Here is a 16310-nt window from a genome sequence, read left to right as displayed (position 1 = left end):
CATCCTTGGATTATTCAAATGAATGACTAATATATTAATATAAATCTATACAGATTTGTCCACACTGGATATGACAGTAAGAGTTAGTAAAGCTCTGTTAAAGTCTCTACAGCCTGTTGTTTCTTAGTTTCACCAGTGAAACTCAATTAAAAACAAAACATAGATGACATTCTGTCGCCTAGGCAACCACCAAGATCCCAGTGCCTACAGACATTCAGTAAAATATGCTGCTCATTGGATAGTTTTAATAAACACCTTTAACTAAATATCAATGTGTCCTAGTTTACATTATTATACAGTTATTATGAGTGAGAATGTCTAATATTTTTCCACTAAATAGTCTTCTCCTTTGGTTAGGTTTGTTTGTAACAACCACTTATAACAAGTTGTTTTGCTTTTGTTGTATTTTTTACTGCAATTCTGGTCAAGTAGCTTTTATAGTGTTAAATCAACATATACTACAAAATAAAATGACTTTTTTAAAGTAAATTTGTGGGCATTTTATTATGGAATTATCCAATCACAGATTCACAGGCACAAAGCCTGTGATGTCATCAGAGGCACAAAGCCTGTGATGACATCACATTCTGTCATTGGAAATCCATAACTACGAGAGAAATTCAGCCAACTGTAGCGACTCTTCGACGGCAGAACTACACAACAACCTGTTTGTTAAAACCAAGATAAGGAAGACACAAAGAAACACAGACGCAGACGCTGACGCAGACGCAGACGCTGAAGCATATAAAATGGCAGAAGCACAGATGGAAGTGGTCGTGGGACCAAAACTAACAATTTTGGTAAGATCGAAAATTGACCTCAAAAAACCCCAAACACCAAATCCTGAAACACGTCCTGTGGCACAAGTTCAAACAGACGTGGACGTGAAAGCCAAGAAAAAAAGGGGGCAAAAACAGAAAAGAGTGGCTGAAGAACCCAGACGACCGATTACTCGGGCGTATGCTCGGGCTCTTCTGGAAGCCCAGAACAAAGTGGCTGATGGAAGCAACCCGAAAAATGAAGAAATGTCAGAAAACCCTGAAGGAACCTCTGAAATGGAAAACCCTGAATCCCTCCCTATGTCAGAACCAAAGGAGGACGTGAATATGGAGGCAGAGGCAAACGTGAACAACGCCAGTGGACAAAACCCTGGACCAAAGGGAGGGACGTGGCAGCCCAATCCCAGATTTATACCCCATCATGGCAGAGTCCAGTATGATTCATGTTGCGAGATCGCTGCTCTCAGGCATCAACTACAAACCTCCCAAAACCACCAGAACGAGCTCTACTGGAAACTGGTAGCTGCTAATAAGAGGGCTTCTTATTACCAGTCTAAGGTGAGCAAACTTCATGCACAGATGATTGCCGACAAAAAACAGCATGAAGAAACAATTAAAGAGCTCATAGAGCAACTGGAGGAGGCTAATGATAATAATAAGCCTGATAAGAGCAAAACAGAGGTTCAAACAAAGGACAACCAAGCAGTTGTCATGCTGGATGACATGATCCGTGTCCTGCATGAAGACGTCAGTGACCCTACCACAGAGCAGTGTGTGGATTCTTCTAACCAAACCACAGAGGCTTCACACACTGACTCTGTAGGTCTGAAGGAGGCTGAATTTGAAGGCCAGTGCAGGACTCAACAAGAGCAAATAGGAACACTCCAACAACGGCTCCTAGAAGCTCAAAACCAACTCAAGGAACAGGAAGATGAACATAGGCAGGACCAGGAGACACTGAACATGGAAATCAGTGAGCTTAAATCCCAGCTCTGCTCCAAAAAGGAGCTTCATGACATGAAAGTAGCGACTCTTCATCAAGAGTTGAAAGAAGTCAAAGCGTCCTACATTAAAATCACACAGGAGCAAAATGACCAAAAGTCCAACACTGCAAATGGAAAATCTGAGCTTCTGGTGGAAAAAGACACCAAAGAACAGGACAAGGAAGAAGAGGACTCCCTGCCACAGACTGCAGTTACTCTACGTGACTCTTTCCAACAAACAGAAGACAGACAGAAAATGATAACTACCAATCCAGCTGAACTTCAAACTGAAGCTAAGACTGTGCCAGAGAACAAACCAAAGAAGAAGAGGAAGAGGAACTGGCTGCGTCGGCTTTTCAGCTGTACCAGTCCACAGACAGACTGATTTAGACAACTGTGGAAAAGATAAATAAATGCAAAAAAAAAAAAATTGGAAAACATAGACGTGTCATTATTTCATATAGATTTCAAATAACATACCATTTGATGTCAACATGTTTTTGTTGCATTTGCAGTGCTCGTGCTGTTATATTCTTATGATTCTCTTCATTTTATCAGTACATCCTTCTGCCTTGCTTCACATATTTACTGCTGCTTGATCAGCTTTAGTCATGCTAGCATCAGCACAGGTAGAAACAGATACACATCAGAGAATCGGCCGTGCATCGGCCTATCTAAATACAAATGGAAACTAAAAATGAAAACATAGATAACTTAGCTGAACTTCATAGATCTGAAAGTTGACCAATGCATACATAGTGCTAAAAATCAGGTATCGTGAAAACACATTATTTTATATTATGCTGAAGTCAATTGTTATCCTTTTTAAAAACGGTATCATATAATAAAGTCTGTTTTGAAGTTTACTATGGTAAAAAAAAATCTTTTTAGGCTTTTCAGAAACACTATAACTTCATATATATGAACCAACAAACCATTTTTCATCGTGAAAATAAAAAATAAAGCTAAAGGGGATAAACATCACAACTAGATTGTGTCACGGCGAGTGGGAAGAGCCGTGTGAAAAAAGGAAAAAGAGGATCCAAGCGCAGGCAGTCGTGAAGGTGTGAAGGTGATTTATTGATACAAAAATATAGAGAGGCAAACGACAAAACGGAGAACTAAACTATACTGGGACAACTAAATCACAGAGCATGAACAAGAACACGAACCTGAACATAAAGCAAGGTGGACGACGGTACAAGATGGTGGCAGCAGGGAGAACACACGAATAGGACATGGAGGATACACAGAGATACACAGACGGACCAGCAACTACAAACACAGAAGACGCGACTTAAATACACACAGAGAAACACAAGGAGATTACACACAGGTGGGGAACACAGCTGGGAATAATCAACAAGACGAGACAGGGGTAAAACTGAACACACTCACATGAGACGCGGACCTTCACAATAAAACAGGAAATGAGAACACAACACCAAGACGCAGACCTGACACTGAGAGAGACAGAAAATGACACATGGAACTAAACTCACACAAAACATGAGAACACAAATCCTAAATACCAATAAACAGAAACATGGAACTCAATAACAATAATCATCATCACCACCATCACCACAAAATGAGAAAATCCAAAACACCAAGATAACTGAAACACAAAGCGCCAGAGAAACATAAGAAACAATCCATAATGCAAAAGTAAACCAAAATATAATAAACTCAAAATACTGGGTCCAACGGACCCAGAACCGTGACAGATTGGCAAACATTACTGTATGTTCATCCAAGCATTAAGTCCATTTTAAAACAAAGAACCATGTACACTCAATCACATGGCAGCAACTCAATGAGGTGTAAAAGGTGAGATGTAAAAATAAAAAGGTTAAATATGAATTAATCTTAATCAGTCTTAAAATATGAAGCAATCCTCTAACGCCCTTTTATATACAGAGCTGTGGCCAAGTTTAGAAACCATTTTGAATTTTTTCCAGCCGAGGCGTTCAAAATAACCAAACTGCTAATAGTCACAGTTTAATGTGAGCAGCTGCCTGCCAAAAAAAAATCACCCTGAATGGATTGTTCACAGACACAGGTCCAGTGGAACCCACTTCCACAAAGGCTACACCTGATCTGGCAGAACAGGAAGCATCAACTACATAGTAGCTATTTTCACAATTAAGACATCAACTATAGGTGTTCCCAAAATGTGCCATGTTGTCTGCACAGCTGACAGTTCAATAAGTCCTGTGTTGATTACAGATGGTGGTTGTTTCCAGAAACAAACAGCACTTGCATAAAATAAGTACAGAGCACCTTATGAGCCAACCTGCTTCTTTAATGAGCTTTTGGGTTATTTGCATTCAGTGTTCACTGATAATATGCTCATTAAAGGGAGAATCCACTATGTCCTCCTCCAAAATCCTGTCTGCCAACTTTAAGAAGAAATGAGTTAGAGTGACGCAGAAGCTTTAAAACAGTGTTCAGAATAATCAGTGATGCTTTTATCTGAACTGATGACAGATAAAGATGAATTCTCATTCATCTGTGGCAGAAGAATAAGTTCTTCCTCTTTCTTGGAAGTATACAAAAGCCTGTTTTTTATAAAAAAGTTAATAAACAAACAACAAGTTCTTACCGAATGAGAAGTGAAGCCTGGAGATGAGCAGAGATCAAGTCAAGTGCAGCCTCGCCTCTGTCAGTGCGCCCCAGGGTGGCTGTGGCTACAATGTAGCTTGCCATCACCAGTGTGTGAATGTGTGTGTGAATGGGTGGATGACTGGTTGTGTAAAGCGCTTTGCGGTCCTTAGGGACTAGTAAAGCGCTATACAAATACAGGCCATTTACCATTCAGTGGTTTTAGCTAGATAGCAAGCTACACATATAACATGCATTTCTACAGCAGAGATTCTACATCGCACTTAAAACATGCCGTGCATAAAATAATCAGTGAAAATTAGTTTATTTTAAACCACAACTCATAAGCTGCTCCTTTAGTTTTTATTCTGCCACCTGCAGGGTTTAAGAGTAAAGACTGAATATAAAAACAGAAACTAAATGTAGGTTTGGTCTGTGTAAAAATTTAATAGGTCTGCAACTACAGATGTGCTGTTTTTGGATCAGGTATCTACGCTTATGGAATGATAAAATTGTTATAAAAATGCTGCATTGTTGATCTCTAATCTGGAGCAGATTACCTGGAGCAGGTAACTTTTGGTTCTAATCTGTCTGAACCAAACCTGTGTAGGACAGGAAACCCAGAGGTAAGCCTTCATTGAACAGGCCTCAGGTAATACTTGAACAACTTGAGCAACTCCACAACAAACTCACAGAACTTGTAGAAAAAATTATATATATATAGCGAAACATTACTGAAATGCTCTCTCTGCATGCTTTTTTAGTCCCTAGTCAATAGGGGGTAATTGTTTTTCTTACAATACGTGTGGAAATAGATCAAATCCCAAATAATGACTTTTATATATAAGTGATAATAAATGTAGCTCTTGTCACAGTCTGATGCTGCAGACTGAGTGGAATTAGAGGCGTGGACCCAAAAGCCGACACTTAGAAGCAAAACTATAATTTAACGAAAAGTGAGCCGTTTATTTGTGGCTGGTAGAAAGATACAAAACAAGGGGCAAGGCAAATCAATACGACACTAAACAAAACCTAAACTGGGAAAACAAAACATCAACATGTTCACCAGTGAAGGTGCACTTACTTTTCACACACTGCTTCTGCATTGTGTCTTAGTTTTAGTGGATTAAATAATGTTTATTGTGTTTGTGTGTGTGTTTGTTTGTTTGTGTGTGTGTGTGTGTGTTTGTTTGTTTGTTTGTTTGTTTGTTTGTTTGTTTGTTTGTTTGTTTGTTTGTTTGTTTGTTTGTTTGTTTGTTTGTTTGGGGGGTTTCATGTCATCAGAGAAGTGCAGTGAGGGTTAATTATCATTTAATCTGAGCAAAAGAAGGACTGCAGGTCCTGTAACAGTGGGTGTGACAGATTATTGAACTATAAAACAGGAGATATAAGACAAGGTGCTGCCGTTCGCCTCGTCAGCCATGCCACAATTTATTGGACAAGCAAAAACAAATTCATAAATTCATCCACTAATATCTGATTTCTATAACTAAAGCCTTCTTTGTTTGTTTTTTCTTTAGTTACAAATGACCGCAGACCAGCTTATAATATTTTATAAACAAATAAGCATAAATGCATAAACTCAGCCTGGAATAACATGGGATAAACGTGGGGTACGCATTTTTTTATTTGTTTTGTTTTTTTAAGTAGTTCTGTATGCATTACTGAGTCTTGCAAGAATGCCAACCTTACCAGCAGCAACTTGTTTTTTGTTTTTATTTTTTTAATTTAATGAGAGCTGAAAGTTGAGCAATAGTTGTGACAACAAGAGAAGATGTAGCCAATAAGAAACAACTGTGAAAATGTACAATATGCAAGCTAAGAAAGCAAAGTGTAACAATGTTGCCATCATTTTTGTTATTGTGGTATTTTTTCAACATTCACTGAAAGTCAGTTCTCTCATATTTCCTCTTTATTATTTCCATCACTGTTTAAGAAACTTAACAAAGTCTTATAAAGCATCTAAACCAGCATCATGAAGTGATGTTTAAAGATCGCAGCAAAGCTCACAGCATCTCTCAACTCAAGAGCAACATTCAAAGTGTACAGGCTGAAGGAAATTATTGATTTTATCACATGCAATTACAATACGCCTTTTCATCTGTATCTGTTTGTATGTACAATGTGTATCGGTTGTTTTTCCCAACAGTTTACAATATAGAATGTGCATGTCGTAGGGGCTTTCATAAAGATTTCTATTCACATTGATACGATTGCTTGGATCACAAATTGTTCTAACTTGATTAAAGTTACCAATGATGAAGGTATTCTTGCGCTTACAGTTACCATTATTATCTCTGATGTTCCTGTTTGCTATCAGATCATCACATCCCCCTGGTGGGATCGTGCTGATGATATGCTGGTTTTGGAAATTCTGAACACGTCCGTCAGCGATGCAGAGCACAGTGCCAGAGAGCGCCACCAGCAGGAAAATGGAAGTCTTCATTGTATTTCTATAGCAAAAAAGTAAACAGAGTGAATATATAAATCAGTATTATTTCTTTTATTTTATTAACTTGTTTATTTTTGTTTCCTAAATGGTAATCGTGCTTAACTATTAAAGTAAAAATACAATAGATAGGAAACTCTCTGAAAAGTCATATTGTTTGCAGTGAGTTCATATATTTGCCAGAGGAAAGTTCAGCACCTGCATATCTGACCACTTTGAATGAATTTATATCTAAACAGAAATCAGTTAAAGCTTGCATTATGTCAGTTGTGCAAGAAAATATGTCAAATATCCATACTGTAAAAGTTCACAAAATCAAGATCAAGTCATGTAATGCTGTCCATATGTGGTAAATTATGAAGTCTTCAGTATATGAGGATATATTGATATCCTTATAATTGTAGTTATTATAGACTTTCATACATGACATTTCTGAAAAAGGCAAGGGTGTCAGGGTCCCTGTGTCTACCCGGTTGGCTCAGTGTGGCTACATGTGTTTGTTTGTTTTGATTTTGTCCCCGCTCTCTCCCTCCCTCTCTGTCCCTCCTTCTCTCACTGCCTGGGCGGAGCTCACCTGTGCACTCCTGCCCTTGGCCCACGCACCTGGTCACACCTGTGGCTCATCACCCAACAGTGTTCCAGTCCCTTTATAAGATGGCAGCCCTGTATTTCTCGTCGCTGGACCGTTGCCGACTCTCGTCAGTGTTAACCCCAGCTCAGTTCATTCTCGTGTTTCCCTAGCGATCTTCTTACAGTAACCTTTTGCATCTCTGTGAATAGATTTCCCTGGACCTGCCCCTGTGTTACCTGAGCGATCAAGTGTGTGAGGATTGGAGCGAGCTTTTGTGTTTCTTGTGGAGTGTGAAGAGGAGCGTGAGGCGTGGACGGAGTGAGGACTTTGGAGCGTCTGTGGACTGCACGTGTCTTTCCCCCTGTTCGTGTGTGGATTCCCGGAACCCGTCTTTTCCCCACTTTGTAAATAGATCACCTGGTGCTTCTGTAAATAAAAACCCTTTATTGTTCCCTACTCAGAGCCTGCGCATGAGTCCGTTCAGTCCCGTTGTGACAGAGGGTAAGGACGTAAATCGACTGGTGAAGTGAGAGCTTCGCTTTTACGCTCAGCTCTCTCTTCACCACGGACTGGTAAAGAGTCTGCAGCCGCAGCACCAATCCATCTGTCGATCTCCCGTTCCCTTCTCCGGTCACTCGTGAACAAGTCTGCAAGTTTTGTAACTTAATAAAAGCAGTAATTTGTTTGCCAGAGTGCCCCTTCCATGTCACACCCTGTTCTTTCTTTCTTGTTTTATATGGAAACTGACTTTGTGTAGCTGTTTGGGAAATTGTTAAACTTCAGGAAGATCCTGAACATGCCCCATCGTTTAGCCAGCTCTTGGAAGCTAAGCAGGTTCAGGCCTGTTGCTGTAATTTTACAAAGTGCTGAAGTTTAGTATCAATATCCAACTGTCATTTTAATATATGGACCAATTAATATAACACATATAAAAAAGCTTTGCAAGCATCAGTTTAAAAGGTTTTGTAAGAGAAATGATTGAATGTTTGATATTTTTATAGGTTAAAAATAAAATGTGAAAATAATCTGGAATTTAAAATTTTTCCTTCTTCAGTTTCAACTGTATTTATTTTTTGTTGTACTTCACTTTTAACTTCACAATAATAATAAACAAGCAATTTCTTATTCTATCTTACATGGTTTACCAAAAGGTTGTTAGAGATTCAAATTTGTCACTGTTGACTTTCCGTGCATAAAACCTTATAAACACTGAGCTCTAAATGGTTTGAAACTCTAAATCTCGAGTCTAAAAGGGAGCATGTTTATTTTGAAAGCCTTGCAGATGAAATTTTGGGCGATTCTTTAATATCACCAACCATTCCCATTTTATTACGGTGTATCCATATAAATGGCCCACCCTGTAATAAATCACACAGCAATAGTACATTCATGTAGTTGTAAAAAGCATGATAATATATTAAGTAATCCAAAGTATTCAGAATACGTTACTCTCATTGAGTAACAAAATGGAATATGTTACAAAATACATTTTGGGGCATGTATTCTGTAATCTGTAGTGGAATAGATTTTAAAAGACTGACCAGATAGCCAGAGTTGGTAAAAGAACAGACATTCTCTACGTAAGTAGAAATAAATACTACTGTTAAAAAAGTACTCCAGTGAAAGTTAAAGTACTGATTCAATTTCATTACTCAAGTTAAAGCAAAAAAGTACAGGCTCTAAGCACTTACAGAGAAAAAGCATAGAGAAAATTACTTGGATGATTGAGGCAAGTTGTAGAGAGTAGAAAAGAGAAGAAGCAGTCCATTTACCTTTATATTTTCAATTTATTTTCAGTTCTGTACTTTTTACATGTAATATTGATTCAGACCTAACTCGCTGATAGCGAATTTAAACAACTGTAATTGTTTATTTTCAGCATCTGAAATACTAATTTAGTTTGTTTTTTGTTTTGTTTTTCTTTTTGGCTCCTGATATTTGTCAACTCATATTTGTCAATGTTGAACTAATAATGAATTTAAGAAAAGATATTATCCCAATTTCATCCTGTTCAATTCAATTCACAACTACAGTTGCCTCAAAGCGGTTTAAATTGCAATTTCACCAGCTGAGACCACATCCTCATTTTAGGTTTGACAGCATTTCTAGTAGATAATGGCAGATGGCTTGAGCATGAATTTAGGCTGCAGTTTGGGGAAGGCCTCAGAGGGGACTGTCAGCGACTCCTGAGCTGTGCACGAGGGGTCGACCACCCACTGGATGGCCGGGCACTCGTTTTCAACCGTGCTATACCTGACCTCACACTTAGACAGTTTCTGTATACTTGTGAAAAGCCAATTTTCACATAGTTTTTACTGTGCGCATTTAATCATATTTAATCACAATGACTAGATAAAAAAATGTGGCACTGTCTCTATTTAACATCGACTACCCCAAAATGTTTCCAAGCCTGCAACATTAAATTTCACTGAGAGATTTTTAGATAAAGTTATTAAAGCTGTGGGGTAACTTTTTTCATTAACATGAGACGAGAGGCAGCAGCATGCACACAAATATTGGCTAGCTAGCAACTTCATAAACCTGGTGCTGCTGGGTTTTTTTATGAGAGAAGACAAATATGCTCAAATGGTAAGTTTTCATAATTTATTATCAAACGGTCAGAATTTCAAAGTAGTTTTACATGACACCATGGACCTCAGTCTCTCTGACTCAGAGAAAAAGACTAGGAGCAAGAAGAAGCAAGAAGATGCAATGACAGTACAAGTTGTATAATCACATGAAGGGAAATATAGTCAGGGGTGCACATAAGTGGTGCGCATTCGCTGTCAAAATAAAAGACGCGCACCAGATAAGAAGTTGCAACGCGCGTTAGCGTACATAAGATTTCTTGGAGGAGGACAGACATTTGTTTAGAACTCTTAAAGATGTCGAAGAAGCTCCTTTAAGCAATTACTTTGGTGTTCCTCCACCTCCAAAGAAATGTCAGAAGGAGTCCGAACCGCAAAAGAAGCGCGTTTTCTCAGAAAAGTGGTTGCAGGAGTGAGGTCAGGTGAGCTGGCTTCAAACAAATGACGAACGCACAGCGATGTGGTGCAGAATATGCCGCGGAAATCCCACTCTACCGGACAAAAACAGTGCCTTTTATATGTACGCAAACGCATGTTGCAACTTCTTATCTAGTGCACGTCTTTTATTTTGACAGCGAATGCGCACCTGCGGACCACTTATGTGCACCCCTGATTATAGTCCTGTTTGAGTGGGACAGGTTAAAATAACAAGAAACTAATAACTGCATGTTGTAAAATTCAAATTCTGTGACTGAGTTACAAAGTTTAAAAGTTAAGAGATATATGAAATTTCAAAGCAGTAAAATCTCATCATGTTAAAAGAAGGGGTTAAAGCTAAAAAAACAAAAAACAAACACCAATTCACCACTCTTGTGATTACTTCTCCCATCTAGGTAGGTTTTCAGTGTTTGGCATATGTCAGTAATACTGTGAGTATCCAGAAGATGTGCATACAAGTCAGAAAGTTGTGGAGTGTGTTTGTGTGAGCAAAGTCCCGCTGATGGCTTAGATCCAGCCTATGGTAGCACCGGGTCCTGCTGCAGTTCTGTGTATGAATGCAAATGTATTTCATACAGTTAAGTGTAAGTCATGTACATGTTGTTTGAGTAAATCCTCTCACTTAGTAAACACCAATTTTGTCATTATTTTTGATTAAACATTCTGCTTTAATAATGTTCCCATTATCTTGATGGAAATGATGATGCAGCTTCAATAAGTGCAGCTTCTGTCATAGCCTTTGTCTCTGTGTTCTGTCTTCAGTGTCCCCTTAGTCTCCCCAGCCCGTCTTGTCTCTCCCTCTCTTTGTGTCTTAGTGCTGTCTCTGTGTCTTGTCTCCTTTACCTGTTTCCAGTGTCCCTCTCTTTGTGTTTTCTCCTTGTCTCCAAAGTCCGTCGTGTGTTCCCATGTTTGTTTATTTCCATCCTAGTGTCAAGCTCATGTGTCCTTATCTGAGTCTCTGTGTTCATGCTACTTCTTGTCTTATTTTGATTTTGAAACTGTCACTTTTTTGTGGCTTTGGTGATGCAGCTGAAATAAATGCTTGTAAATAAAAGAATAAGCATTCAAAGTGCTCAGTGGTGAAACTGTAACTCTTTCAGAGTTTGACAGCTGGACAAGTGATGCCTTATTTGAAGAAACATGAGATGAGTCCAGCATATTATCTGAACAGAGATCATTCAATGAGCACAAATAAACACTGAAAAGAGCTACAGTTTGTTCACTGTTGATTAACAGATGAATAAATCTGTTAATATACTGTTAATCTACATACAGCAAATAAAGAACATGTGACTTTAAAGCATTCAGTAAAGTGATATCTGTCCTCTGCCCACTAAGTAGTGACTCTACATAGATTATATTTCATTCCCAGAGTTATTCTCCCTGACATGTAGGAGTGTAGAGGTTTAAAGTGAAACTCTTGCTGTTACATTTGGTACAGGAAACATCAGCCTTTACCTCAAAAATCCATGGAAATTCATTCATTATTGAAAATGCTGTTTTCATTTTGTTTTCATTCACTATTTAATGTTACTGAACTAAATGTGAGACAGCTTCTCTTTGAATCTAGGTGGGAAAATACAATTTGTAAAAATCATGAAAATTTTAAGTAACAGAAATTCTCTGAGGCAGAAAGCTGGTTAATAAGTTTATTTGATCAATTCAGCAGACAGAAGGCAAGTTGAGTTCAACTAATCCATGTAAGACAACTGAATGCAGAACAAAATGTTCTATTGTTTTTTCACTATTCATTTGTTTTTAAAGCAAACTGAAGAAAAATCATGACAAGCAATAATATGAGATTGTAGCCAGGATGGCTGTCAACTTTAGACTAACCACAACTGAACTATACAGAATGATTTGGAATGGTTTAACCTAAGTGGACTGGCACCCCGTGTTTACACTTTATAACAACAATCCTGTTGTCATGGCGTTGACCCACATATCTGCAACCAGGGCGTAAACTGAACTGATGCTTGCATACAACAACATTAAAGCTAACACTTCGTTGTCCACTGATACCTGCACAGATGTTTTGGACCCTTTGATGTGCGCCCAGAAGAAATGTGTTTACTTTTTTGCATGTACCAACATGACCTCTGATGTGTCTCATCTGCATCACTGTAGTACATTCATCTGGGTGCATGAATCCAATGACATGTTTCTGATAGAAGTCCAGGCTTGCAGACAGCTCCACAGCAGAAATCAGGCCCAGCAGCAAACAGACAAATTGAACCTTCATGATCCTCTGGTGAAGAGAAAGGAAAATAGTGTTCTTATTAAACAACACAAATAATGTAGTTTTTGAAAGGGGAGACTGATTTCCTCTGTGTGTGTTTGCTATCTGCATACCTTCTGAGAAGGGAAGATCAGAAGTAAGAAAACAAAACAGTTTGTCAGATGTTGTTCTGGGGCTTCAAGAGGCCAGAGAAAAGTGTGATATGGGTCTGCTATCATCCAATTTTGTTTATTGGCTTCATTGTTTAATAATCTTGCTTATTTCTTAATACAACCACAAATTACTGTTGAATCTAAATGTCTTATACTAAGACTCACTAGAATTGTGATTTTGTCTTTTCATACATTAATAACCAGCATGACCCTAATCGTCAACTCGGACATGAAGTCATCTTAAATGTGACTACTAGAGGTCTTTCCTCTCATATAGTTTGGACTGGTCTGTAATAATAATGATGTATTGCACATCTAAAAAGAATAAAACTGAACTCAAGAAACTCATCACCTTTCCTGCACTAAAAGACATCCAGCACAGCATTCTTGCTAAATGTATCTGTTAAAAGAGTAATTTATGAAACCAAATCTGGACACTTACGTTATTTTTGTTTTAACTTAACTTAAAGAACTTTATTGTCATTGTGGTTATGCAACAAAATTTGTTTGGTAACACAAAGAGGCCAGCAGCAATAAAAAAAGAAGCAGCATAGTAACATAATAACCAAGTAAACAGTGTAAGTATAAACTATAAAATAAAAAGAAGGCCCTTAGCACAATAAATAAAAAAAATATACTAGTATTTACAATATGGTAGTTTGAGTGCAAAAAGTATAATATAATATACAGTATGTACAATGTGGTAGTTGAGTGCAAACATGAATGTCCCATAAACTTACTGATGAGTGGTTGGTTGGTTGGTTGGTTGGTTGGTTAACCTGCAGCAGTTCAGGCACAAGTTGGTCGTCTGGAGCAGCAGGTGAGATGCTCTGAAGCTGGCGAATGATTACAATAAGTCAATTACATAACTGAAAAGGCAACATATGATAGTCAGTGTGAATGAAAATTAAAGATTTAACCTGTCCCACTCAACTGTACATGCATGTAGCTTATAAAGGATTTGCTCACAGAACCCAGATAATGTCAGCATGTTTTTAAGCCCATGTCTGGATTGTAAAAGTAGGTAAAGTGAGGCAGGAGAGGGTTGTTATACTTCCTTGGAGGTGTAGAACATGAGCCTGTTGAGTATTAAATATTTTTATTATACAAACAAAACATTCTTACCAAATGAGGAGCGAAGACTCGAGATGAGCAGAGTGTAGCTGAGACACGCTGTTACGTTCAAGTCAGTCAAACTGGAACAAAGAACACTTGGTTCTTGCCACTTTGATTTTTATACATTTCAGCAGCACCGCCTTATATAATCATTTAAATTATCACCTGCATCACCAGTGCACCAGTTCTAAGAAAATGTACCACTTCTCTGTTTGTGTTTCAGAAACTTAATGCCACATGATCACAGCATCACGCAAATTTTGTCACTCACAGCTGGCTTTTCTGTTGTTGTACAAAAAATAAGTTTTCTTGCATATTTGCAGGCCAAACAATCAGGATGAACAATCAGGCTTGAAGCCTCCATTTCTACCTGTTTGTGTTTCTAAAGTAGAATCACTGTGGTGATCGCTTTAAAGGCTGGTTTTCATTTTTGCTTTGTGTTCATACCTAAATACTAAGAGAAAGCTCATACTTGTGTCCTCATTAGGATCGGGATTTGTGTTGGTGTGTGGGACTGTTTCCTAAGGTTTATACTGTTAAATGGTTAATATGTGACAATGTGTTTCAGCTATTTTACAGGGTAACACAAAAGTAATGTAATCAGTTTAAGTAATGTAATGAGTAAATAATGCATTGCAATACTTTTAAGAACAGTGTTCTGTGTAATATGTGTAATGCATTACTTTTTTGACTAACAACCCCAGCACTAATTTCTACAAGAAGGGGCGATGCCTCCAACATGCACAAACATTTGACCCACAGCATGCAATTAATCTGCAAGAATGTAATGCCTTCGATATGCTGCATAGAGATTGTGGAAGAGCTCAAAGTGGAGCCAATAAGAACCCAATAAGAATCAATAAGAGAACTGTATTGATAAGTGATATTGAGAATACCATCCCTACCTACTTGTGTGTCACCCTACTTGCTCATAGGGGTTCATATAATTGTTGGGGTCTTCTGTTGGTCCTTGTATTATTGTAGGGTTTTATCTTACAATATAAAGCACCTTCGTGATTTGGTGCTATAAAAATAAAGTTTAATTAAAAATAATATTTTTTCCACTGTGTTTGGACTCAGCTGGCTTCTCTTTTTGGTAATAACATCTCCATCTCTGGAGAAAACCCTTTCACATGGTATTAAGAAGGCAGAGGTTTAAGGGTATCCCACAGACAGTGCTGGGAAGGTCACTTGTAAAATCTATTCCGCTACAGATTACAGAATACATGCCCCAAAATGTATTTTGTAACATATTCCGTTACGTTATTCAATGAGAGTAATGTATTCTGAATGCTTTGGATTACTTAATATATTATCATACGTGATAATATGTGATTTATCAGAACGGTTCTGAATCAGAACAGTAGCTATATTGAAATGTATTGACTTTTATAGTATTTTTTTTCTTTACTAAATGTACCTGTATATTGTTTACATGTTTGAAATAAATTAACAACAACAACAACAATAATATGTGATTTATTACTATTACTGAAGGTTACTAGCCATACCAATACCAACTAGATTTTTAAATCTTAATAAAAATAAGTAACAGTAGGGTGGACATTAGGTAAGGCTGCACTTTTTGCAGCGATCTCGTATAGAAAACTATTCGCAGCAGATATAAAACAGGTCCGCGACTCCGAACCGTAGTAAAGGGACCTCTGGCTAATACGTCGGGTTACGTGTTGGGCTCGTAGCTGAAAACTAGCTTTACTTTGTTGTCTGGGTCAACTTTGCTAGCGAGAGACAGAGAGAGGCGTTGAAAGGATGAGGGCTATGCCTGTAACACTTTGCCTATTGCCCTCATATTAAATCATTTTTTGAATAATAATTTTTAAAAATATGTCTTCACGTCATTCTGCGGGCCGCAAGTAGAGATGACATGGGCCGCGACATTGAGACACGGGCATTAGAGCCTCTTAATGCTTGTTTTGTTTGGGTTTCTCCACAAATGTTCAGTATGTCCCATCATTAGTTATTTTCCTGTGTGCAGATTCCTGTGGAGAAGCCAATGTTGGAAAGTGGTGAGCTGTTCAGGAGTAATTCTAAAGACTCTGTGAAGTGGTTTGGATCTGTCACTGCCCTGTGGAATCAGGACCGTCACTAGTGTCGGTCATTGTGTTTGGATTGTTGATTCTCTGTAAATAAGTTCAATAAACATTAGTACAGGCCTCGAGGCTGACTTCTGCCTGCCTGAGTGATCCTTTACACATCATGTAAGATCTAAATGTAAAAACTGGTCAGATTATATCTGCTCACAATCATAATGAACAATAAACTCATTTTTAACTTTGTTTCTTGAAAGGATATATTTTGCAAACTCTTGAGTCATGAGTTCTGTAGCTGCGTCTTTGGCTCAGTGACTTTGAATATCTTACTTTCACAGCT

The 16310-nt window shown here is 38.1% G+C and overlaps 1 long non-coding RNA gene across 1 annotated transcript; it reads right to left on the bottom strand.

The window, feature by feature from the left end:
- Positions 1-12047: 12047 nt before the first annotated feature.
- On the bottom strand, positions 12048-14109 carry LOC120436486. The gene is made up of 3 exons (XR_005610483.1): positions 13929-14109; positions 13544-13639; positions 12048-12660 (listed from the first exon to the last, which is right to left on the bottom strand). It is a non-coding gene; the product is annotated as an uncharacterized LOC120436486 (long non-coding RNA).
- Positions 14110-16310: the final 2201 nt, after the last annotated feature.

The sequence above is a fragment of the Oreochromis aureus genome, linkage group 23, assembly GCF_013358895.1.
Source record: "Oreochromis aureus strain Israel breed Guangdong linkage group 23, ZZ_aureus, whole genome shotgun sequence".
In the NCBI taxonomy this organism is placed as follows: domain Eukaryota; kingdom Metazoa; phylum Chordata; class Actinopteri; order Cichliformes; family Cichlidae; genus Oreochromis; species Oreochromis aureus.
Note: the sequence above shows the minus strand (reverse complement) of the source record. Positions and strands in the feature narration are given on the sequence as shown.